Source organism: Lagopus muta, chromosome 1 (assembly GCF_023343835.1).
Source record: "Lagopus muta isolate bLagMut1 chromosome 1, bLagMut1 primary, whole genome shotgun sequence".
NCBI lineage: Eukaryota > Metazoa > Chordata > Aves > Galliformes > Phasianidae > Lagopus > Lagopus muta.
The window spans coordinates 17,075,414-17,103,092 of NC_064433.1; the positions used below are offsets into that span (position 1 = coordinate 17,075,414).

General features: G+C 36.8%; 1 protein-coding gene across 12 annotated transcripts in view; it reads left to right on the forward strand.

Annotated features, from left to right (window-relative positions):
• The window catches only part of TAFA5 (TAFA chemokine like family member 5), a 452,144-nt gene that overhangs the window by 341,390 nt on the left and 83,075 nt on the right, over window positions 1-27,679 (forward strand). For 3 of the 12 annotated variants that reach the window (XR_007375160.1, XR_007375161.1, XR_007375162.1), the window contains exon 4: window positions 2,536-2,655. The exons of the other annotated variants lie outside the window; for them this stretch is intronic. The gene's annotated coding sequence lies outside the window, so the exon portion shown is untranslated. The remainder of the gene's footprint in view (window positions 1-2,535; window positions 2,656-27,679) is intronic. 12 annotated transcript variants of the gene reach the window in all.

A 27,679-nucleotide genomic window follows, 5' to 3' on the forward strand; every position in this document is an offset into this window, starting at 1 on the left:
AACATTGAGCAGCCTTCAACAGTTGGTATCACACATGCAGACACACAACAAACACACAGTATTTTTCAGTCAAGGCAGACTAGCTCTCAGAATATTTAAAGAAGCTCTGAATCCAGAATGGAAAGGAAAGTAAAACCAACCAACAGCAAAACCATGAAAATGCAAGCCATAATGCATTATTAATAAAATTACATTTTAACAAATGTTCGTTTGTTCTCTAGATGCTTCATTGAAGGTTATGAAAAGCTCTGGACAATGGTAACAGGCATGGAAACTATGTCTTAGGATAACTCTTTGAAGTGCTTGACTGTGATTTAAAAGAAGAGAAATTTTCTAGCAGAAACATCATAAGACCTTATTTTCTCTGGTAGTGTTCTTATGTCAAAAGCTACTGACACAGTCAAGTATTTTCTATTTCTGCTCAGAATATGCATCTGAGTTACCAGTCCCACAGTGGCATCTAATTATAATGGGGAGGATTAACAGTGTGCAGAGAAGGGACGGGAAAATGGTCACCAGGAAGTAAGGGAAAAATCATGTCCAAACATATTAAATGAATTATTATACATTATTTGTATTGTTAAGTAGAAACAGTTAACCACATTTTCAGTGGTAGCTATGTTGTATCCTTAATTATATCCTCACTTGTTAACTCACATTTGTTAATCTAATATTTGCAGTCCTTTTCTAAATACATTAATCAGTATCATGAAGATGTTTGGCACTATGTCTTATATTGTCGTGGCGGTGATAGAATCATGTTGCAGAGAGATCTCTGGTAAATGCTGAAGACAGTCATTTGCTATTGTGCTGATGCCAGGACAGTACTGAACTCTGATGGACTGAGACCAGCTGTTGTGATAATACCAGCTGCTTTGATTACAGATAGATGTGTGTAACTTTTTGAATAACTGGATTTAAAAGAAGCACATGAAATTATAGAACTAGTGAAGATTCTGCCTAGGGTATCATTTCTGTATGTGAGAATATAATCTAGGACTTCTGTTTGTTTGTTTTGTTTTGTTTTACTAAAACAAGGATGAAATACTTTTTATTTTCTTGAGATATATTCAACATTTAACATTTTTTTCCTATGAAGTTACCAAGCAAATAGGATAAAAAAATACCCTTTTCTCCAAAGTATGAATGCGAATTCTTTAAAGTGCTACTTTGTTTGTGTCAAAATTCTGTAGACTTTCTATGAAGAGCCAGATTTTTTTCACCACATGGCACTTTTTGTAATTACCTCTGGAAATAATGCAGTGAAATCAGAATTCTCTCCTCACATGGGTAGGAGTGTTTTATACCCATTTTGTGCTCACTTTGCACAGCTATAAATGACTACACAAGGTGCAAGGCAAAGGAGAATCAAACTCAGAGTATACTCTAAATGGATCTGGATGTCACTTCTGCCCTGTCATCCTATCTACAAGGTGTGAATGAACCAAGGATTTTTCATCCGCTAAGAGGCTTTTAGAATGGAGGATTGTCTGGGCTAACTGCCAATCTGTGTATTAAGCCGCTGATACAAGGAAACAATATGGCAACTTGTAAAATAAGGTAGCAAGAGAATATTACAGAATTGTTAGCACTTTCAACGTACCAAATACTCTGATGTGAAAAATGTCCTTTCAGTCACTTTAATACCTTCTACCTTCAAAAGTTCTCCCCTTTTTGCTATTCTCACTATTTTTTTTAAAGAAGATACATTATATTTTAAAATAGTTATGTAGAATCAATAATACCATAAAAGATGTGATAATTATTATTTTTTTCCAGATGTTGTTGAGAAGCTTATCCATTTTATAGGTCAAGTTAAAAAAAAAAAATAAATCTTTCCAGTGTATAAATGAGAAGATTCAGAATGTATCGGCTGTACAGGGGAGATTAATTTTAGCAGCAAAGTGTATATATGTTGTCAATGATCCATCACCACCTAATTGTTACTTAATTAATTCCTTCTTCTACATGATGTGATTTCAATGCATGGAGCTTAACAGAACATTCATGCGCCAATTCCTCAGTAGCTAACCTTTTAAAACCTTTGTGATTGTACTGCTAAATTAGCTGAAGTGGGAAATTAAAGAGTATGAAGAAGCTAAGAGAGAGCTCACAGTGGATAAAAGGTGTAATTACTCTGACATGGAGCTCAGTGCTTAGCTAGTAAAATTTACTAAGGATCTAGTTTCACCAAGGGACGTGACTTTCTTAATAGAGTTTACTTACACACCGAGCAACTTAGCATTCCTCACCATTAATATAAATGACATGCTGGCTGGGTTGGAAAGGCAATTTGTTCTTCACTCTGAGAAATACGACAGCAGTTTTTATTGGCTGCAACTTAAATCAAGATTTTTTTGTAGAGCCTTATCGTACACAGATGTATGATAATGGTAAATCAGTGAAAATATATTGGTTTTCTTTTCATCATTGACTTACGAGCAATATGTTCTCATTCATACCATTACATTCTAAGTAAATAAATATATATATGTTACATACTTGTAACATACTTGAGAATTTACTTTTTTTTAGACTGAAGACCAGCTGGAAATGTCCTGAGGCCATGGTCTAGTGGTCTGAGCTTGGGACTGGGAGCCAGAAACTCCTGAGCTCTAATCCCGGCTCTGACAGTGACTTCCTCTGTGGCCTTGGGTAAGTCACTGAACCTCTCTGCCTCAGTTTACCCAGCAGTAAAAATAAGATTAACAATCCTTAGCTACTTATCTTAGTGAATTTGGAGATTTGAATTAATATTTTAAGAGCTTTAAAAATTCAGATTTTCTTAAAAATGAAAGTACTGTTATTTATGTTCTTACTGGTGATATTCATGTTTTTGTTAGATACTCATATAACTGGCCTTACTGTACTTAGCTTCACTGATGTTCCAGCTCTGAGTGTTTCTAAATGTGCATTCAACATCTCCACAGCTCAGCTGATTGTATTTGGTTAAGCTGTTTTTGGAAGTTTGTTGACGTCTCACCAGTTGTAATTCTGTTTCATTCTAGAACATAATACTCACCAAATAGGCTTTCAGAAAGCACTGAAATTAGAGTAGTGGGATGATGCAAGCATCCATGCTATGCCAAGTTAGGTTTCTCTCTTTCGCTCTGATGGTCAACTTACAAAACAGATGCATAAGACCCACTTGTCAGGAGGTCATCTTCCAAGTTCTCACGCTGTTCTAATTATAAGCAGGGACACTACATACAGACCGAAATTAGAGAGGCTATTTTTTCAGGAATCTGTTTTATCCCTTCATCCCACTCCAGTGAAAGTTTTTAGAAACAAGAAGGAAGTAATGAATCTGAATTTTCTGTCATTCATGTCAAAGACTGTGGGGGAATCAGAATCTTGGGTTAAATTTAATAATCCTGGCTTCAAAGTCCATATACGTGCATCATAGGGAGTAGCAGTGTCTTCTCTTTTGTCTTTTCTTCAGTTGTGGAGAATCAAAATCATTTGAGTTGGAAGGGGTCTTGTAAGATCAGAATCTGAAAGTCCCCCGAGGGTCTGGGGGAACAGGGGGTGTCATGTGCATGTGTATCCAGTTTGATGTGCTTTTTGAGCAGGTGGCCATGTTGCAAGAGGAAATCACTAGGCAGAGAACTATCCAGTAATCAGATAGAGAGACTGATGCATGATATTGTGCAGTTACACAGGCAGACCAAAAGCCCTGTCTGAAGTTCCTGGAAGAGGACGAAGATAAACAAGCTTCCAGCCCTGAGGAGATAGATGGCAAAACACACAAGGTGAAGAGACTGTATGCTCCTTTCTGCTTGGAGCAGAAAGAGGAGCCTCCTTCTTGACACTGAAATGTCCATAAGCAACAGGTGTGAAGCTCTGGGGATATAAAGAGAAAAAGGTCCGGATAATGATTCAGACCTGAAAAGGCACAACTGCAGTAAGACTGCCCAAATAAGGATACAAGTCAGATCCATTGCTTCCAAAAAAAGGCAGTGTCTTAATCACTGGGGGGTACTGAGGCAGTCAGTTGCTGCCTGAATAATCTCTCTAGAGAGATTGCTGCCTGCTCAGGGTCTGTATTCAAGACATCAGGAAGAGGCTAATGGGTATGATAAAACTATTATCTGTTCCTTCTCTTTTAAGATTGGTCACAAGAGACTGCAACTAGGACACTACAGAATATTTTAAAAGATTTTATGTCTCTTGGGAAGATGTTGTAGGGATTAGAAGAACACAGAATCACAGAATTGTAGGGATTGGAAGGGACCTCCAGAGATCATCGAGTCCAACCCCCCTGCCAAAGCAGGTTCCCTACACCAGGTCGCACAGGTCGGCATCCAGGCAGGTCTTGAACATCTCTAGAGAAGGAGACTCCACCACCTCCCTGGGCAGCCTGTTCCAGTGCTCCGTCACCTCACTGTAAAGAAGTTCTTGCGCACATTTGTGCGGAACTTCCTATGCTGCAGTTTCCGGCCGTTTCCCCTTGTCCTGTCTCCACTCACCACTGAAAACAGTCAGGCCTCGCCATTCTGCCCCCCACACCTTAGATATTTATAGACCTGGATCAGGTCCCCTCTCAGTCTTCTTTTCTCAAGGCTAAACAGACACAGTTTACTCAGCCTTTCCTCATAGGGGAGATGCTCCAGCCCTTCACCATCTTTGTGGCTCTCCGCTGGACTCTTTCCAAGAGATCCCTGTCTTTTTTGTACTGGGGAGCCTAGGTAGTGTTCTCCTTGATCCTGCTGGTTGGAGACTGGGATCCAGGCAAAAGGAGGAGAATAGGTCAGTTAAATGAATGGCTTCATGGCTAGTGTTATTCTCAGGGTTTTTGTTATTATTATGACCTGGAATACAGTTTTGAGAGACTGGACACATCGACATTAGATGGGATACAACTAACCAGGATATGTGGCCTGGGAAGAATATAAGGATGCCATCTGAATGTGTAGAGATGGGATCAGGAAAGCCAAGGCACAGACAAAACTGAACTTGGCAAGGAATGTGAAAAATAACAAGAAAGGATTCTACAAGTACACTGGTTCAAAAATGAACCAAGAGTTTACCCCCTTCTGATAAATGAGAAGGGAGAAGTGGCTTCAAAAGACATGGAGAATACTGAGGCACTTGGTGGGTTCTTTGCCTCAGTCTTTCCTGGTAGTCAGGCTTCCTAAATGTTTAGGCAGGAGTCTAGGAAGCAAAAATCCCTCCCACTGTAACAGTAAAGCAAGTCCAAGACCTCCTGATAAGACAATGTATACAAGTCTATGGGGTCAGATGATATGCATCCCATGGACCTGAAGGAGCTGGGTGAATTGGTACTCTCCATCATGTCTGAGAAATCAAGACTGTCAGAGAAAGTCCTTTGTGATGTGGAAAAAGGAAAATATTGCTCCCATTTTTAAGAAAGGGAGAAAGGAATACCCAGGGAACTACAGACAGTTGAGCCTCACTTCTGTGCCAGCGAAAATCATTGAAAAGATCATCCTCAGAAGCTATACCAAGGCACATGTGAGAAGAGGATGTGATCCAAGGCAATCAGAATGGCTTCACCAAGAACAGATCATGCCTGATGTTAGTGACCTTCTATGATGGAGTGATAAATTTGGTGGACAAAGGAAGGCCAATTAATGTCTACCTGGTCTTGTGCAAGTCCATTGATATGGTCTCACACCTTATCTTTTTTCTAAATTAGAGTGATATGGATCTGAAGGATGGGCTGTTTGGAGGGTAAAGAGTTAGTTGAATGGTCACAGCCAGAGAGTTGTGGTCAGTGGCTCTATGTCCAGGTGGAGTCCAGTCAAAAGCTGTGTCCCACAGGGAACCCTTGGGATCAGTTCTCTTCAGCATCTTTGTCATCAACATGGACAGTGAGGTCAAGTGTACCCTCAGCAAGTTTGTTAAACTTGCTTGAAATGAAATGAGAGGAGAATACTTAAATGTTAGGAGCAAAACTCAGAGTATGGTGGGGCACTGGAACAGATTGCCCAGAGAAGTTGTGAATATCCTATCCTCAGAGGTGTTAAAAGACTAGGCAGCCTGATCTAGTTGTTGGCAACCACCCTATGGCCATACCACCATCTTCATCTGACGTTGTGAGCTGACATCATAAAATAGAAGGGATTACTTTCAGAGAAGCCCTCATAAAATATGCAATACGGTTAATGTATACAAGTGATAAAACTTCTTTTATTTTGTAATTAAATCATATAACAAGGCAACAAAATCATAAAACCAGTGGGATATTTGACTTTTTTTTTTTTGTTAAACTAATAAATCAGTCTGGTTTGATGGTGGTGGTTGTAATGTGTACTGAGCTCTCTAGGTGTTTGTCAGAGATTTTTGATGGAATTTTATTCTTCCTGTGCTTCATCCTAGAAAGCAGGTGTTCACATACATACGTACTGCCAAGCTGATGACATGAATAAGATGTGACTGTGAAGTGAGGGATATTTCTCTCCAGTAAGGGAGGCTTACAAAAGTCTGGTAGAGACTCAATCAAATTATGGATTGCAACTCTATTCATTCCATTTGAAAATCTGCATGTAGTGTATTTATGCTGACTGAAAATGGAGTCACAAAAACAAAAAAGATTATTTGTTTGCAGTCTTGAAAGTTGTTCTCAAATTCCAGTTTTTTGCTGTTCGCAGGACTGTGTTTCAGCTTATCTTTAAAAATCCATAAACTTATTTGCCATAATTTGAGCTGGCACTGCAACCTGCGACCTGGTTTCAGCTCAGATGGAGTTACTAGCATACCAATGTTTGGTTGGTACTGAGAGGCTGGGCTGTTCGCAAGAAGAGCCACCATGATGGGGCAGGGCAGGGGGTGGCTACAGTGTGACCTGTTCCTGCAGGCCTGAAGACTGCAAATTCTAGGCATCTGAGTGTTAAAGTATATGCAAAGCTTTAAAAATTGTATTTCAATGAATACCTACATTTCTACGTGGGTCTTGATCTACAAAAAAAAGAAAAACTCTTGAAATTATTTTCATGTCCATTAACTTTGCAATGCATCATGGTTAGGTTCATGGTTTAGTGGGCAATATTGGTGGTAGGCGGCCAGTTAGAAACATTTCCAAAAATTTCTATTAAATCACACAAAACAAGCTTTTTTGACTGAACAAAAAAAAAACAGTGAATATAGAAAATTAAACAGATGTGATAGCATAGCGCTTTCAATAATTTCTTTGACACATTATTTCCTAAAATCATACTTGAAAATAAATTCAGATAGTCCCGTCACATTAAAAACTGCCATTTCAACAAGAAACTGATGGAGGACCTGTGAACAGCACATAATAGCAGTTAACAGGAGCGTATTGATCTAGGTCGAGGTGGCTCAGAAGGTGAGATTTGTGAAAGGTCTAATTTGATTTTATTAAGAATGGTTTCAAAAGCATAAAAGATGTTAAGCCCTCAAGTGTTATTGAAAATCTGTGGAAGGTGGCACATAACAGACATTTCTGTTTTTCTATATTCCCCTGCACTATTTTCATTAAGTGTCAGGAACAGAGCTCCAGTCCTTAGTAGCAGTATGTCTGCACATAAGTTTCTTTATGTTGGGGGTAGACCTAAAGGATATCCTTGTCTGTTTTTCAATCTAATTAACTCCTGTCTGTAAGACCTTATTCTCACCTATTCCTTTTGTTCTCATGTATATATGAGTGTGCTATGGTGCTCAGGAAGGCAGTGCAGCTCAGAGAGTCATGATAATGTTAGAGCCCTAGGTTTCAGTTTTTCATGCTTTCATTAGCGTCTCATTACATACCTGAGACCAGAATTGGAAGTGAGCAAGATTATCTGATGCTTGATCCAAATCAAACCAGGCAGTGAAGATGGTCAGTAAAATCAAAAGCAAAACCTAGGGAAATAAGACCTTTGCCTTTCAAATGACAGTAAAGATTCAAGGTAGCATAAACTAATCTCATTCTAGACTGCACTGGTATAATTCTCCCAGCCCATTCTGGCTTGTATGTGCCTGACCTCTCTATTTGGGCAAGCAATAAGTGCTTGTGGAAATCGCTGGAGCACCCAAACAGAAATCTGTTTTTACTGGGAGAATTTGCAGCAATATCAGCTCCCAAATACAGTCCTGCAGATTAATGCAGTTACAGAACAGATTACCCAGAATAACCCAGAGACAGAAAAGTTTGAGTTATCATTGCCCTAAAGCTCTGGGTTGTGTCTTCCTTTATTTACACATCTCCAATGTCTATCTAGATTTATTTTTTTTTCCCCCTCACTAATGCTATTCTTATCCACTCACACTTAAAGAATTCTAGAGTTGCAGAGGTGCAAACAATGCATGTGAAGTACATCCTTCATATGAAATACATTGATGTATCCCTTTTGAGGGAAAAAGATGCTTGAAAGCCCATGTTCTATGCTGTAGAGAATGATTTATTGTTCTAAAGTGAGGATTTTAAAGGTAGCCTCTCTACTACTATTCCCCATTTACATTAAAGTATATATAAACACACACATTACAGTTCAAAATTCGAATGCTGTTCATCTCTGAATAATGTGATGACGGGATGATTTCTGAAGAAATATTTAATTCTACTGATAGATGTTGGACAGCTTTAGGTACAATAAAAAAATATGGATTTCACATAAAAGTTAAGGATATTTCCTTACAGAAATAATTTTGGTAGCTAGAAGAGGACAAAGATGTTGCAATGGAGAGACTTGTAGAAACATAACTGAGACCTAGCTGGACGTGTGATAACACAGAAGAAAAGAACTTGCAAAGATCCAAGGAGTCATAAAAATATAGGGAGTGTTGGGGGGGCTCACTGTCATCAGTGAAAATAAAGTATTTAAACTCTGTGAGAAGCTAAGAAGGCTGAAGTCTGCAGGGCTTAGGTGAGTTATAAATTTTGGAGGCCTGATGTGAATAATAACTAAAGCCCCAATTGTTGTGATACAGTTCATATTTGATGCATTTATGAAAGAAGAATGCAGGCCCAGTATGGTGTTTCCTTTAGGTCTGAGCACTGACTGATGATCATACTGCTGTTTTTGATTCACTGAATATGTGTAAGCCCTGAGAGAGGGACACATCTCCCCTGGATATATTTTTGTGCTGAATTCAAAGTTGTTCTGGTGACTTAAGTATGGCTTGAACACCAGTAGCAGATTAAGAGTTCCCTGGAACTCAGGCTTAATTTAGGTGCTGATATGCTTATCTCAGATGGTGTTTGAGCTCAATTTGAGCCTAGATTTTTTTTTAATTATTATTTTAATGTAGATACTTTCACTGGAAACTAAAATCTGACTAAATTAAAATTTAACTGGAACTTAAAGAAGGATCTCATTAGGATTGTCGGATAGCATAAAAACCCCTGAGCTAACATGTAGCTGATAATAGCTGCTGTGGATGTGTAGGTAAAATACATTGTGATATGCACAGGAAAATCACAAAAGAATAATCAAACACATGTAGACTTGTCTGTGTAGAATTATATAAAACATGAAATTTGATGAGTTAACCAAACTGGTGGCTAAAGAGGGAGCCAGAGATGAAGCCAATAACAATTCGTGACTAATTCAACACTGTAAAATTGTAGAGGGAGAGGAAGCATATAAACTGGCCTGCAGAGACAAAAGTATGGATACAGAAGGATTTAGAGAAAAAATAAACAAACTGTTCAGTCTACTGAACTGTGGAATATTTTCTCTGAAATGAAAACTCTGAACTGTTTGGGCTGGCTTGAACAGTCTTAGGAAGGGTCTTGTATTGATAGCATATGAAATACATTATCTGATTGGTCTTTACCAGTTCAAGCATTATAATTATATTTTTACATCCTTATAAAAGCCATGGTGAGATAATGCATAAACTATATGAGGGGGACTCTCACACTGTTCTGGGTCATCCATGAGATTTAATTTTTCTCAAAGAGATTTGTTGTTTGTTCAGGCAGACAGCACACTGGTTACAGAAACTTGTCACTGAATTGTGCTGTGGAGTAATGTTTCAGTTGCTTTTGTGTGACTGAAAGTGTATTGATAGGTGATGGGATTTATTTCAGTATTACGTCAGTCTTAACCATCTTGTAGCTAGATTTAAGCCTTTAATAGAATAAATCCACAATCACAATAAATTTGGACATGCAGCAGTGAAAAATGAGAACAGTCAAGACTTTCAACAGTAAGTTGAGAATATTTATGTGAAATTACAGAAAGCAGAATGCACACTGATGTGGAAGATGTTTCCTTACAGCAGAACAAAATGGCCAACAGATTATTTTGAAATAAAGTGAGAATCAGTAAACCTCTTTATAGGGCAGTATCCTTGAAGGCTTTTGTTTTCTTATCTTCTTCCTTTCTGCATTTTTCTCTCTGTTTCTCCACGAAGTACTGAGAATCTCTTGGTGTATATTTTTCCCTACAGAACATTTTTTATAATTGTTAAAACAACAAAATAATTATGTACTCTGTGACATGGAAATAAAAAAAATGTAAAAAGTAAATTTAAAAAATGATATTTAGTTCTTATAATAGTGAAAGTAGTTAAGGCAGTCTACTGAATCCTTTTCCCTTTACATAGTCCTCACAGGACTTCCATCACCCATATGAAAGACATGTAGACAAGTAGGATGAGATTGATTTGTGGTGTTTATGTTGTCTAATCACAGGTATATTTTAATGAAATATGGCATTTTACATACTTCTGAGGTAACTTTTTGTCATATATCTGAAGTGAGTCATACAGCTGAAAGTGCATTTAGTAACCTAGGTGATGCCTACGAATTATACTACCTCAGATCAGCACAGAAGGAATTACTGTAGATGAGAACTGAGCAGAGCTGCTCTCAGTGAAGGAAGAATATCTTCTGTCTCAAAAATCATTTAGAAGTCTAATGTGCAATTCTAGCATGGGAAATAAATTACTTGGCAATTTAGAGAATTTCTCACTTTGACCACAAAACATGACATATCATAGAATCACAGAAGCATAGAACAACTTCAGCTGGAAAGGACCTCAAAGGTCGTTTAGTTCATCTAGATATGCCTTGAGGGTACCACTGGTTACTGCCTTCCATCTGAACACAGAAGCATTGACTATGACCCTCTGGCAATGACTATCCAACCAAATCCTTATTCACTGAATAGTACACCTTTCAAAATGATGTATTTCCAATTTAGAGATAAGAGCATGGTGAGGAACATATCAAAGACCTTGCCGAAGCCCAGGTAGATAACTCTGTCTACTGAAGCTATCACTGCATCATAGAAGGCCACCAGATTAGTCAGGCAACATCTTCCCCTGGTGAAGCCATGCTGGCTGTCTTGGATCACCTTCTCATCTTGTATGTGCCTTAATATATCTTCCAGGAAGATCTGTTGCATGATATACCCAGGCATAAAAATGGGAGTGATGTTTCCCTTTTTCCAGTCGCTGTGGACTTCAAATTCAATGGAGAGTTGCTTGGCAACCATGTATCAACCAATTCCTTCAGGACCCCGAGATATATGTCATCCAGACTAGTACACATTTAATTTCAGCAGGTGGTCTTGAACTTGCTCTTTGCTTACAGCAGGAGGCATTTACTGCCCCAGCCCCTCCCTGAAGTTTCAGGGAGAGAGATGTAGAAAGCCTTTCCACGTCTGTTAAAGCAGTTCTCCCTTCTCACTTATCAGAGAGATACACTTTCCTCAGCTGATCTTCTCTTACCAATGTACCTGTAGAATCCCTTCTTGCTATTTTTTACATCCCTCCTCTATTCCAATTCCATGTGTGCTCTGTCTGGGATTGGATTCAGCTCTGTCTGGGGCTTGGAATAGGACACCAATTATATGGTCAGATTTCTTTCTGAGAATTGAGAATTTTGAGTTGAATTCATCATTAGGCACAGTGTATCTGAGCCAAGGACATGAGCAAATATGCCCAGCTTTGCTATCCAAAGAAGTAGATGCCTATTTAGATAGACAAGAGGACATTGAATTTTCTGTCTCCAGTGGCTATGTAGGCAAGTTAGGTATCTTCTGAAGACAGTGGAATTCATTTTACCTGTTTAATTATCTAATCAATGTCAATTTTAAAAAGCATGCATGTATCGCGGAGATAATTCCATATCTTCTATTTTTTTCCCTACAGGGATAGGTCAGCTACAGGACTTGGGCAGCCTATCCTGTCTGTTCTCCATGATATATCATGATTTGCTGCAAAGTAGCTTAGCTTTTGGAAGAGGAATACAAAATAGTCTCATTCAGGACATTTGCTAGGTGACCATGGTATTTCCCTGAATGTCCTGGTGCTTCAGTAGTCTTTGCACTAAAGAGCCCTAGATGCACCCTAGATGAATAGTCTAACTATGAGACTAATATGTGGAACATGGATGGCCCTGTTGGCATAATGAATAGCTGGATACAGCCTATGTCTGTCTGAGCTTTTCTACTGGTATAGCAAAGCTTCATAATCTTGTCTGCCTAGAGAAAAAGAAATTGGAATCATTAGTGAATTTAAACTCAGGATGCTGCCGGCAATCAAACTGAAAAGATTATTCACAGAGAGAGAGATAAGACACTGGAACAGGCTCTCCAGGGCAGAAGTCATAGTACTAAGCCTGCAAGAGTAAAGAAGTGTTTGGACAATGCTCCTAAAGAAAGGGTTTGAATTTTAGATTGTCCTGAGTAGAGCCAGGAGTTGGACTTGATGATCCTATGTGTTCCTTCCTACTTAGGATACCCTATGTTTCTATGATTTGGTCTAGAGAATCAGACCTATCTCTGTAGTGCTGTAGTATGAGTGCTGAGTGTCACATGGAGGAGTGACAAAAAATGCTTTTGAGGGAGGCAGATTCCAAGCATTTGTTTCCCGAATTTAGTCACATTGTATGCCTTTATTTTGAATTCAAATCATGTACTGGTGCTGTCAGACTAAGAAATATATTGATCTGGATGAGAATAGTATTCTTTTCACCACCATTTCATTTGTTATTTGGGCAGAGAAATTAAGGGAATACTTGCATTTTGAAGGTATGGAAGTCATCCTGTTTTCTCAGAAGATTCTTACATTAAACATCATTTTCTTCATCTGTTTTTCCTTTACAAACTGTTCTCTTTCTTCTCATTCCCTATGTAGCTAACTACTGAAACCAATGGAATTCCATCATGAATGAGTTTGTGTGTGCATATAACAAAGCTAAGTAATAGATATGCTAATTGCAACATACATTATTTATTGAATGGCTATGCTTCTGTCACAGAAATGTCAAGGCATGAGTACTTTCATAGCATATTGTTCAGCTATTCTGCTCTAGGCAGTTTGAAAATGTCCCTACATGCACTACTGAAATTGTTATGATGCTCTGATGGATTGTTATTTGAGTATCATGAAATCGATACATACACTTAATAATGCAGAAAACCACTCCCATTTCATTCCCTAGAAGTAATATCTTAGTTTTCATTTAAAAAAAAAAAATAAAAATCAAAAGAAAGCTGGGCCAGGTCTACCTCTTACTGTGCATTCTGTGCCAAGTATTTATTTGTTTATGAATGAACAAATAAATTCAGAATCTAACTCTAATAAATGTTGTCTTTTTAACAGTGAATTTGAAGGAAATAGAGGGAAATGACAAAATCACATTCTCTGCAATATAATCATTTTAATGAAAGCTAGGAATGCAGAGTTTTTAATGCATGTATATTTTAAATGTGTCAAATTAATGAACTTCAAAATTAAAAAAAAATTACCTCCCAAAGTGTTTCAAAAGTTGCTGACAAGTCAGTTTATACTTGAGTGTTATTCATATGATAGGCACAGCACTAAGCATGTTTGTCACCTCTTAACAAAATCATTGAAATACTTGGAATTTGCAGAAAAATAACACAAGTTTTTAAAGGGAAAACAAAGATATGCACAAAACCTCTGCCATATAAGTGTTTGTATTCATACAAACAATTCTGCCATGAAAGCAAGCACTGCATAAATATTTGGCACCATAGCTTATAAATATTATAGCTAGGTCGTAACAAGTGAAATATCTGCACATCAGGGTTTATGTCACTTTTCAAGGAAAACTTCATTACACTGTTATGAAGCTTAAGCAAAATCACAGAATCTGAAAGAAAAATAAAACAGTAATTTGTAGTTTTTGCATTTGTAGTATTAGTATTTGTAGTATTTGCAGAATTTGTTACATTACAACTTAAAATGTGCAGTGTTTTAGTAGTAAGTAAGGTGCCCTGTGAACAGTGGAACTAACTAACTAGTATTGTATTCCCTGCAATTTTGATTGGTTTTCTTTCTTGTCACCCAGTAGTCTAAGACCTGCAGCTCTTCTCAGAACTACAAATGCATCTAGAACCCTTCTTTGTTCCCTGCTTCCTCACTCTACCATTCCTATGTTCCTTCCTGTGTACAAAATACCATGGATAAATTATCAATCATTATTTACCATCTGGCAGTACAAGCAGGCTGTTTGTGCTGCCTGACCCTGCAGCTGCAAGCTTTCCCATCAGTAGGATCATTAATAAGCATGAATTTGTCACTTACAATTTTTTTACTGTACCCTGTTGCCAAGCTTTCAAATATTCAAGATCTTAATATTTTTGAGATGTTTATCAAATGTAGTTGAAAGTGGTCTACAGACTCAAAAGCTGATAATTTGGGAAGGGACTGTGAAACCTCATAATGAGTAACCAGATTGGGAGTGTTAAGTAGTAGTGCTATTGGGGATTTTTTTCAGAATGATTTTTATTTGTTGATTTTAAAAATATCACATTTTCAAAGTTAAAAGTTGTCACAACTTTGCCAACATGCAAAATCATGCACTGAAAAGGTATAATGAATATCACAAGTTTTTTATGAAAAGTACTTTTTTTTTTTTTTTTAATGAAACCTTATTTCAGGCACCAACTACTCACAAATCATGTATATGATGTGAAATTTTTGCTAGTATCAATAAGAATGAGGACAGATAGTACTGTATTGACTACAACATCAAATGTGAATTCTTGGTTAAAGTTCTAAGTTGTTAGCAAGCTAGACTAATAAAATTACAATGAATTCTCTGTATATTAGTTGAAGAACAGTACATTAGTTCAAGAATAGCCCCCAAGTTCCATATTCAGAGAGGAGAATGGTCCCAAACAAACGTTCTCATAAGATAAGATTTCCTTTTTAATGGTTAGTTCCTAATTACAAATGCAGAGGTAGGCAATTATAGCATCACAAATATTTCGGATTTAACTCTGTACGTATAGGCATGAGGGCTTCTTTTGTAGACCTGAGAGTCTCAGTTAGCCAGCCTCTGCTCCTCCACAGCTGGATTTGGACTACATGAAAGTCCAACCTTAGAGGGCTTGACCCTTATGCACCACTCATAGTGACCATCTCATAAGGACAGCCAGCAAGTGAAGCAGAAATGAACCAAAACACAGACTCCAAATGACTTTTTAATAGTGTGGAAATGATTTCCAAGCACATGATATGGAAATGATAACATAGCAAGTACTCAGTCCCTCTATACCCCGCACTGATGAAGTCACAGCTTGAGTATTGTGTTTTGGGCCCCTCACTACAAGAAAGACACTGAGGCTCTGGAGTGTGTCCAGAGAAGCATGATGAAGCTGGTGAAGGGTCTGGAACACAAGTCTTATGGGGAGCAGCTGAAGGAACTGGGATGGTTCAGTCTGGAGAAAAGGAGGCTCGGGAGTGACCTTATTGCTCTCTACAACTGCCTGAGAGGAGGGTGAAGCGATAGGGGTTGGCCTCTTCTCCCAGATAACTAGTGATAGGACAAGAGGTAATGGTCTTTAGGGAAGGTTCAAGTTGGATATTAGGTAGAATTTATTCACAGAAAGCGTGGTGAGACGATAGAACAGGCTGCCCCGGGAGGTGATTGAGTGACTGTCCTGTAGGTTCTCAAGAGGAGAGTAGGTGTTGCAATGAGTGATGTGATCTAGAGCAGTCACAGGCAGCGGATGATGGTTGGACTAGATGATCTTATTGATCTTTCCAACCTAAATGATTCTGTAATTCAAGTACTGAGAAATATTTTCTTTTTGTTTTTACCTTTTCCACTGGAGGAGGACTGCAAATCCTCTTGTCTTAATTTATTTGATGCTGTTGATGGTGTTCCTTTGAGTCTTGCTAGATATAGAAGGGCAAGATTTACTGAGCTTGCTTCAGTAATATTGTATTCTGATCAGCACAGAGTATGGATATTTCTTCACACTGTATTGTATGTAAACAAAATGTAGGCTTTCCACTAAATTCCAGTAAGGTTTGGTACTCTTTGATGTTCTTTTCATTCTGTTACTTCTTTATTTTCTGTATAAAATTTCCAGCTCTTTGACTTTTTTTTTCCCTTAGTATGTGTACAAAAAAGTCTCATGTTGATGAGTAATCAAACACTTTAGATGAACTTTAACTTTTGCTGTAAACAAAAAACATCCACAAAAATAAATTCATTAAAACCCAGATTTTGAGATAGAGATGATATTGCTCACAAATTATTTCCAAGTGGGTTGTTCTGAAGTGTCTTAATACAAGATAGGGAAAAGGAAAAAAATATTACTGTGTTTCTGTGATTTCTGGAACAATCTCCTTTAAAATGATATTCCATTAGGAGCTAATAAACAGAAAAAGAAGAAAAAAAGAAACTACAGCAAAGATAAATAATAATCAAAGCAAGGATAATGTCTGTGATTTTAGTGTTTGCAGTATATATTTCAGTAAAATAATTTTATCCAGCCATCTTTCATGCCTGAAGAAATAATCAAATAGCTGCTACTTTACCATTAAATGATATGCTGCCCATAGCTCCTGGCTCACTCCGTGGTGCAGGTGACAGGAACAGAAACTGAACTGGTGGTTTGGAAAGGGGCAAAAAATGCTATTCCCTCAAAATACTTGCCTGTGCCCTCTTAGAAGTTTATTGGAAAAGTCTTATTGATAGTTTCCTGGAAAATCTTAGATTGCTTTGCTGTTTTCTTACTAAAATGTATATCTTGCAGTACATCTGCCAGTTGCAGATTTCATCTTTCAGACAGGTTTCATGTGAAAATTTTATTGGCCCCCAGACAGTCATCTAGTGTTGCTTTCAGTGATGGACTTGCTGTGAATCACTCTTGCTGCTTTATCATGAACAGCATCTGAAACATATGTAATCTCATTAACATTATGAGTCCTCTGAAGATAGAACAGCCGTGATAAGGGCTAATCACAGAGTTTTCATCTACAGTGAGTGGCTACTCGTTTGGTCATTTGAGTTAATAACTCATAAAGGGCAAGGAACCAATGGGCTCCCCAGTCTGCTGAACTGCCTCTCTCCCAGCATTCTGCCTCCTGCAGAGCTTGTGCAAGCTGACTTAGTTGGCTGGGTCACAGTACAGGTTTAGTCTTCCTGGAGGGAATGATATGTCTTTTACAGTCCTCTGAAAACAAAATCCCTCTTTAATTAGGGTACACACGAAGAATGCAGGAAGCACAAGAAATACGTAGCTGATTTGAGAAGTCCAGGAGATGTTATTAATGTTCTTTATGTTCATAAAGGAGGTATATTGCTACTTTCTTTACTGTATGTATTTCCCTCATGATAAATTAAGGTGAAGATATCATACTATTGCCTAATTGTAGAGAGTGGCCTGCAGTAACAGAAGAGGTTGTACTGCTGTTAGCATTTTTATATAAAAGAGTTCAAAGCAACACACAATAAAGAAATAGAAACCACCACTACCATCATTTTAGTAAAAGTGCTTATTAGAATAAGAGGGAAGTATGTATCTTGTATGTCATTGATAACATTTATTGTAGTAAATGTAAGAGTTATAAGAGTCTAGGACTATGTCTCATTAATTTACGTGAGGAATGATATTCCCATTTAAATTACTTTTTTTATACGCTTCATTTTTGTTCTTGAAAAAGTTTACAATGTGATTGAAATATGATTTTTAAATTTGTCATCTAAAGAGAAAGTCCTGAGCTACAAAAAGTAACAGGTCACAAAGGACTTAAGTTTGGCCTTTTGTTGATGTTCAGAATGAACGGGAGCACTGTAATAGTTTGAGTTTCAAACTTATCAAAGGATTAGAAAGCCATCATACTTTGTAAATAATGACATTTTGTGTTGTTCTTCACCTAGGAAACATTTTCTCTCAGGTAGTGTGTTGTTGTATACATATGGGAAGAGTATGAGGTTTGCAGCTGGTGGTAGAGGAGAAGATATAGCTGAGACAAGGTGACAGTGATGGAGATAGTGACAGAGGAAGGAGCACACTGACATGGTTTCAGCTAAGTGGAAGAGGAAGGTGGGCAGGTAGATTAACAAACAGAAAAGTCTATATCTGCTCAGTCCATGGCTGTCACTGCAATATGGACATTCAGCAGTCCAGTTAGATCTGGTTTAGGACCAAATGTCTCTGTCTTTTTGTTTTCAGAACTGGTTTTCAAGTGTTAGGAGATGAAGATCTTAGCTATTTAGTTGTAGACTCCTAAGTCCGAGTCATCATTTTTTACCCACTCTTGTTTTTTGGAGGCTTGCGAACACGGAACTTTTTGCATTCATTTTCTGCCAGGTTTTCTGAAGTACAAGTAAGAATTTCTCAAACCTTTATTTGTGAAGGAGAAGATTACCTAAGGCAAGGGATACGGAAAAGGGAAAACAGAGAATGGAAAAAAAAAAAAAAAAAAAAAAAAGCTTACGGGTGATAGGATGCTGCCACAGTAGGTCTCTGTAAATAAAGAATTGCAAATTAAGACTTTGTGAACAGTTATTTGCTCGTAGGCCTTCACAGAGCAGACAAATTTTCAAAAGCTTAGTATTCTGATGGATGAATCTCTACAAACCTGAGAAAAAAAAATCTGAATTGTTTGATTAGAACTCTCCAGATAGTCATACTTTAATTTAAAAACGCAAATCTGTTACTGTGTAAGTATTTTGTACACTCCACTTTCAATAGAGCAATACTACAGGTGCTTTTCTAGCCTAGGCAAAGACTTTAGTGTTTGATTTATTCATACCAATATACACAGAGTAAAACAATTCAACTGAAGCAAAAATCTGACAGTTGCATATTTGGCAGGGCTTTCATTGTTAGTCTCTGAATGAACTAAAATGGATGATACTTATCACACCTTTCTGCAAGCATACTTTGAATGTAATTGTAAAAAAAATTGCATTTTATGCCAACAGTTTAGCAACCATCCGAATAAATGTAAATTCTTGGCAGGCTTTTATTATTTTCTTATTTAGATTCTAAGACCATTTTTCCCAGTTAAAAAAAAATAACAAAAAACAGCAATGAATGTGCTTTTAAGTAAACAGGGTTTTAATGTGGGACACTGATTACAGCAATGGCTTCAGTACCTTCTGTATGTGTTATGTGTTAATAACTGTGTGTTTTTCCCCAGCCTTATAATTTTGTTTCTTGTTTAAATTTCCACCATGCAGTTAGGATTATGGGAACTGGGAAATGTGAAAAAAGCTGAAGGAGGCAATGCTGTAGTCTAGGTTATTTATCTTGGAGCCTTGCAGACCAATGAATTACTATCTGATGGAGGGAATTTCTTGTTGTAGGTCTTGGGCTAACAAATAACTTGAACTATTCAGCATCATAGTTTCATCTTCTCTCTTTAAATATTCTATGCTAACACAGTAATTACACTCATTGGCTTCCTGTTAAATGAGAGAAGAAATATACTATTTTATTTATTGCACCAAATGAAGGGAAAAAAAAGGCTGTTTTCAGCTGCATAATGTGAAAGACGTTGAGGGACTTTTTTTCACTCGCAGATGTTAACAGATTTATGCCATGTAAATTGGTTATGATAATGAAGTTCCAAAATGTTCTAATCAGTGCTTATTCTGTCATATTTTATTTATATTTGTTTGTCAAAATGTATGTGTGTGTGATACAGGAAACTTGAAAATCATAATAAAGCAGCCACATTGAAATATAGGTTTCAAGTTAACTACAGAGATATGTGTTTTAATTAAAATAGTTGTTAAATATGCATTATGAATACTCAGAGAAGACCTAACTTGTTTAGCAAAGTAATGTTTTAAAATATTTCTTCTTGAATTATGTCTGAGTCCTTTTCAGCATAAACTGGACAATGTGCTGATGATTCGGGAAAAAAAATGTTGATATGCTTTAAAAATATATAAAAATTAATATTTAAAATTTATATTTAAACTTCTAAAATGAGCTATTGGAAAGTTCTTCCAATATGTCATGGGTTGTGAACGTAAAGCTGTATGGATGTACTGCAGAGAGTATGGATAACCATTAGGTTGCTGCCTTAAACTTTAACACTGTGTTTTCCATTATGTTTCAGAGTGTAACAACATAAAAATTTTTCCATATTTTCTGTAAATTACGTGGAATTTTGTTTAGGCAAAACAGATCATAGAGAAGCTCAGTCAGAAGAAAAATATGATTCTTCCCAGACCTCAAACTTCCCCGTGTATCACTATCAGAGCACACACAGTGGTATTTAATGTCACAGGGAAATTTGAGATCACACTGAGAAATGACAATGAATATAAGTTATTGCAGATCTAGGTAGAACTGGATATTAGGTGACATAGAAATGCTGATTTGATGTAAGGTAAATACTACTTTAGGCATAATTTAATTTAGCCTGCTGTTAATGTGATCAGAGTGATTCCTAGAAAGATAAAGAATGCAGTCTGTGTTCTGAGTATTACTGTATAGCCATACTTTTGAATCTTTTCTGTAGCCCTTGTAACACAGTAAGCTCAAGTGAGACAGCTTTCTTATACTGAACTTGCTGGTAAGTTATTTATGTCATCCTGAAATCACTAAAGATTGCAGATTCATGTACATGGCTCTCACATGGAAGTACAGGGTGTATTTTTGGTGACATTTGAAAGGCAAAAAGACAGAATGTCTTGCATTTTATTTAATAGGCTATACTTTGCTGAATAGCTTGACTAGTATCCTTCTATGTGGGAAAAAAAAATGTTTTCAGTTTTCTTCCTCACATATACTGTTTTTTTTTGGTGGTAGTGTTTGGATTTTGTTGTTTGTCTGTTTTGTTATCTGTATCAACTGTTTGTTTTAATGAGTTTCTTAAAGATTGTCTGCACAGCTGTCACCGATATATATGTATTTAATGTACAAAATACTTAGGTAAGTGGTAATGTAGTAGATCTGTTCAGTTCAGTGAGTGATAACAAGATTTATGGTGTGGACCCTAGAGACATATAGAGTCTGCATGTTAAGCTGAGCTCCCACTGGAATCAGTAGAAGGCTTTCCTTCCCTTCACGTCAATGAAGTCAGAATTCCATCTCAGTTAGAGGAGCAGCACTATCCAGATGTAGTTGTGTGCCATTTGCCTCTATGAGGTGATTAGAAATGTGATATTCAGAGGAAAAGTGAATTTTCCATAATAAAACCCTGCTAATGTACATAATCTTCAGTGCCTCCTGTTCTTGGCTTATTCTAATCTCTATATGAAATGACTCACATTAAATATATTTATTCTCTGCTTGCATCTCGCAGACAAGAAGAAAAAGCAACTTCTGACTTTTAGTCAAATGAGACACTATTGCAGCCGAACACAGTAGGAAAGACATACACACACATACACACACAAAAGAAAAAAAAAAAAGAGAGACAAAGAAAAGAAGGCATATCAACAATATCAACACAGGTATTTAAGATCAACTAATTGGGAGATGGAGTTGCTGAAGCCTAAAAGTGCTTCCAGAGAATGGAGTAAAACAGGAACTGTCAGAATTGAACAAGCTATTTAAAAGCTGTATGTTAGAGGGATAGAAAAGTTATAGACATTTCTGGGTTTCTTGTGCTAACACTGCAGACACTTGCACAGCAGATAATCTGTGCAGATAGTGACTTTGATGACATTTCAGTGGTAATATTTGTGCAAGGATGAACTGTTCTGGAACAATTTCTCAAGTGAATGAGAAACATACAATTTTCTCTGAAGATTGATCAGGCCGTTCATTTCTACTGTTTTGTTTCAAGCAAAAGTATTTTTGCAATCAACAAAGAACACCACGTTATTTTGAATTTTTGTATATTCTCCTTGGTTTTCACTTTTGCCAGTCTGCACTTCTTGTTTTCATCAAAATACAGTTTGGGAGTTTTTAAATAGATAATTTTCACTCTAATCACACTCAGACAAAAGAGATATTTTAAATACCTTTAATAAGGTTTTTCTGTTGTGGTGTTTTGTTTTGTTTGTGTTCCATCTACCAAATAGGTTCCTGTCCTGTCTGTCTTACTAATATACTACTACTCCGCCATTGTCTCCTGCGTAAGAGGAAATGAAAAATCACAATTCACACTGAGGGGATGTGGTTTAAAAAGCATTTGAGAGAGAAAATGAAAACCTAGGAACATCCAGTCTATTGGCATAAGAGAAGCACAAACTATTTGCTGGATATCATCACCTTTTAAGATGTGTTTGAAAACTTATTCTTTAAGAAAGAATAGCAATGTCTAGAGATTTCGCCCATTATTTTTTTTGGAAATACATGTTGATTTTTTTCACCTTAACATGTAATTACTGATTTAATTAGGCACTTTCCTGATTCAGAATAAACCTGCAGTTTTGGTAGGACCTAGATTTGCAATTTTTTATTACTTTTCTGCTTGATAACACAATTGTACCAACATCAGAACCTAATATATGAATGCTTTTGTACTTTTGACTAAGAAAAAGTATCTATGTCCCACAGTTCAAAGTTAAAAAATAGGAGTACACAGAGTGAACAGTGTGAACAGAATACAGTTGTGCAATAAAATTAAGACTATAACTAAGTGGTAAAGAAAACTTCAGTTATGCAAGTACCCTTTTTGCTTACGATCAACAAGGTCTTCACACATATTTGGGATTAAGTGAATTTAATAGGGGTTTTGGTAACTACTTTCTGGCAAACAGACAAATTATTTTATCTTGGTTTACCAAGGTCCAATTCACTTTCTTTCATTTCTAATTGCCAGTTGTCTTTGGTACATACCTACTGTGTTTTACTGTTCCATTTGTCAGCTCACTCCTCCACTGCAAAGAGAAATCAAACAGAGAAGTCTGCAAAATGTAAATTGCTGTCTTGTACCTGAGAACAAAAATTTTGAGTGTTTGAAATTAACAAATCTAAACTTATTTTCCTTGTAAAGGGACAGAGTTTACACAGTAATCATGTAGAAAATTTGTTTTCTAATACAATTTGGATACCACTTACTTTTATTTCCAAGCGTGAGGCTGGATTTTTGCTGCAGATTTTGAACTTGACTGAGCTATCACAATTGCAGAGACACTGTAAGTGCTTAGTGTACAATATTTTATTACTGAAGGGCAAAGAATTTGGGGAATTGATCATTTTTCTTCTCTCCCCTTTGTGGTTCAGCTTTTGGCAGGTCAGCTTGCTGCATACAGAGGCTGATTGATCTCTCACCGTGTGGAAGTGGCAGGTGCTTGTTAGGCCCCTGTGGGATTTGCTTCAGTCTGCAGTGATTTCTCTTTCTGCTCACAGTATTGTTAATAGCCTCTATCTTTTGGTTCCTCAACCTTTTACCAGCAAACAAAATTGAACCTGTTTAATATAGCCAGCGTTCTGTGTTTTAATTAGTTACTTTAGTGCATGATCACATGGAGTTTGAAAGTGACTGAGTGCTTGCCAAAGGATAGATTTTTGTGGCTCAAATGATCTGCGGTCCACATCCTACTAAATTTAAGCAAAAATAAAGCCTGAATAAACAGTATATTGTCTGAAAAAGGTACCTCTTGGATGACAACTCAAAATATTGTTTTCCTGAGGGATAACATTACAGTGGACACTGTTTTTTTAGATCTGTAGACACGTGAATAAACAGTTCTCCATTAAAAATAAATGACTCTTCTTTTATGAAGTTTCATTAAAAAAATGTTTAAATCACATATCTGTTCCAAAAAATAGTGTTTTACAATGCTCATCATTTAGCAGAAATACTATTTACTGGGTGTCTTTAGATCATTCTTTTGGAAAATACCAGGGTATTAAAGATATGCTCTAAGAAGATTTTAAGAAAAGCTACCAAAAATATTTCAAAACACAAGGGTAAGAATTCAAAATAATACTAGATAGATGTTTCAACTTTTTTTATTACTATTTTTTTTTTCATAATGACTTATTAGAATCCAGATGTCTTTAAAGTAAGCACAGCTTCCAAACTAACGGTTATCTGCACTTTGTTTAAATCAGAAAATCCTTTGCATTTACAGAGGAAATGTGAATTTTCATGATATTTGTGATCTTCTGGTTTAATACAGGTAGGCTAGATGGGATTGTAGTTTGTATTGAAAACACATTATAAATGTTTTGGCTTCTACTTTTTAGAAACCGGTGAGAGAAACATTTTCTTTTGGAAAATTAAAAAAATTATTATGATTTTTGGTAAAGAAGAACGCGAGGGAATAATTAGGAATTAGATGCTGGCTGCTAGCAATTTCTCCTGGAGTTTTGTGTTTGTTTGGTTTTTTTTGTTAGTGGTTAACATTAAAGGTTAGTGAGGCTTCTTGTATCAAGAAACAAGATTCTAGTATGAAAATTTTAGGCTTATTTATTCTTAATTTTGATTTCAAGAACAGATTTGTTGGCCTTTATGTTAGGTAATAATGCAACTACTGATAAAATAGCTACATTCCACTCTTCCAGTATCTCATGCTTCCAGCATAATTTTACACTTCAGCACACAGTACTTTTCTTTTTTGGAAAGCAATAGAACAGCACATAGAGTACTTGTCCCTAAGTGAGATTTTCTATGTGCTCTAAATCACAGAATCACAGAATCACCCGGGTTGGAAGGGACCTCAAGGATCATGTAGTTCCAACCCCCCTGCCTAGCAGGGCCACCAAACATACACATTTAGATCAGATTGCCCAGGACCCCGTCCAACCTGGCCTTAAACACGTCCAAGGACGGGGCATCCACAACCTCCCTGGGCAGCCCGTTCCAGGGCCTAACCACTCTCCTAGTAAAGAACTTCCCCCTAACATCCAACCTAAATGTTGCACTATTGATCTAAAGCTGGGAAAAATATATATGAAGTCTATAAGGACTGCTGATATGCCTACACCTATCTATCCCAATTTTATCAGAAAAATTCCATGACTATGTGAGAGGCAATAAAACACATAATTTAATCTCCCAAATCAAAACGTAGGCCATGGTTAAGCTATAAGGTATTCAGAGATCTTAGCTATGGATCTCAAATCTTCATGTGTATCGATTTCATTTTCATGAAGAGATGTGTACAGGAGGAAATATTTCTGTGACCCTACTGAGAATGTTTACCATCGCATTATGACATTTCCAAGGTCTGCCTGTCTCTGAAGATTCTCAGATTTATGCCAATGAAGGACAGAGTCACAAACACTGTTACAGTTATTTCTATCCAGTTACGTACTCAGAACTGCTGTAATGGATTTCTGCACTTAAAGTTGCTTGTGAAACTGAATTCATCATTCTGCTCCTTGACCCAAAACATCCAAAATGACAACCACTCCTGATGTTGTTTAAGTGAGATATACACTGAATTTCCCCTCTTGAAAAGTGTGTACAATTTAGAATGCTACTTCAAATTCATAGACATTTGGTGTTGAACAGAAACATAGACTTTCAAAAGCAAATAGAAATATAGATATTCTTCAAACCAATAGACATCTCAGAACACAGTATACAAGCATTACTAATTCTTCTCACCCAAACTTGAGGCATTGAATTCATGCTACTGCTGATAAGAATTGGCTGGAAAAGACTAAGTAAGAACGAAGTAAATTCCTAGAAATTTGATTGTTTCTTCTGTGCAAATCAAATGAAGAAGTCTGGATTCTCTTTTTGCAGTTCATATAATTTCTCAAGTTTCCTGAGCTGTGACAGCTTAGTGATTCTCCATTATCTTAAGGTCCTAGAACAGAAATTACCTTAAAATGGGAATAGAATGAATTCTGTTGTGATTCACATGGAGAATCTGTTCCCAAATTCTCACAAAATTCCTGTCTTAGCTTAGTTATTTCAAGTCACCTTACAGCCTTCTCTTCTCCAGGCTGAACAGCCCCAGCTCTCTCAGCCTGTCCTCATAGGAGAGGTGTTCCATCCCTTGGATCATTTTTGTGGCCCTTCTCTGGACATGTTCCAGCAGGTCCATGTCTCTCCTGCACTGAGGACTTCACATCTGCACACAGTAATCCAGGTGAGGTCTCACAGTGCAGAGCAGAGGGGCAGGATCACCTCCCTCGCCCTACTGGCTATGCTGCTTTTGATGAGCCCAGGATAGAGTTGGCTTTCTGGGTTGGCAATGTGTGAGGGCACATTGCTGGCTCACATCCAGCTCACCACTAATATTTTAGTGTTCTCATACCACAGAGGCTGCTGTAGCAATAGAGAAAAAAAAAAATATTATAAGATAGAATATATTGTCTAAATGAGTCAATCTCAAATGACCTTACTCTGTCATGGCATCAAGTTATTTTTCTCGCTTTTAGCAAAAAGAATATATTTTTAACTTTCATTTCCAAGTTATTTTTTTTAATGCTTTTTATTCTTTCAATTAACAAACATTATAATGTTTTTTAACTGTATTCTTTATTTAGATGAAAATACAAGCTATGAGAACAGTGAGTAATAAAATAACAGTGATTTTTATCTTTTAGGATGGAGTAAAAAACTTGCATGTGATTGAATAAACTTACATTCTTTTTCACTCCAGTCTTGGATAGTGCATGAGTAGAAAACATTGCCATTGCATTTCCAAAGGCTCTTTACAGTAATTGTACAACATTAGTCTCAATTTTCCATAAAACATAAATTTCTTGCAATCATTTTAAATGCGTAAATTATAAATAATTGAAATAAATGATGACATACATAACTGTTCATTCACCAGCAGACTTTTTAAATACAAGCCATTTTATTTTATGCTAGACAAGGCAATGCACATGAAGTGCTTAGCTCAGAGAATAAAGAGGGATGATCTACAGGGAAGTAAATCTTGCTTGAAGGTATAATCAGTACTGTACTGTTACTGAAAATCCAGCTTATGTACAATATAGGAATCAATTCAGTTCACTGGTGCCGTCAAATTCAAGATCATTTGTAGGGACAAAGGACATTGCATTCAATAATTTTAATCTCCTAATCTTTTGGCTCTGCCTCAGAAATTACAGAATGGACCTCTTTTAACAATATGCCCAAGCTGTCAGACAGTAAGCATACTTAACACGCTGCACTCTATGAAGTGCCATTAGGACACATCTGTATAGCAGAACACACATATTCTTTGCTGAACTAAGATTTAATTTTGATTTCACCTGAGGCAGCAGAATTTTCTTCTGGCAAAATTAGAATGCAAAGTTGCTTGGTTTTCACCTCCTTTGAGCAATGTGCAGTCAAGAATCATTAACGGCATTTGTTTTAAAGGTGAAGAGCATGAAGTACTTCAAGTACTTCAGGTATTATGTACTTCAAGTCTAACAGTAGAAGAGCATTCACAGGGGAAAATGAAAAGATGTGGTTCTGATCTCATTTCTCTGATGTAAATTCAGTTGTCAGTGCTGAAATTAACAGAATTTAATTTATTTTTTTTAAATCCTTTGAAATTTAGTGGGGTTTATTGTTCAAAGTTTTATTCCTGACAAAGTATTTCCTTCTATTTTACCTGCTTACTATTGTTCGTATTATAATATGTGTACATAGACTACAGAAGGAGCCTCAAGGTGTATTCTTC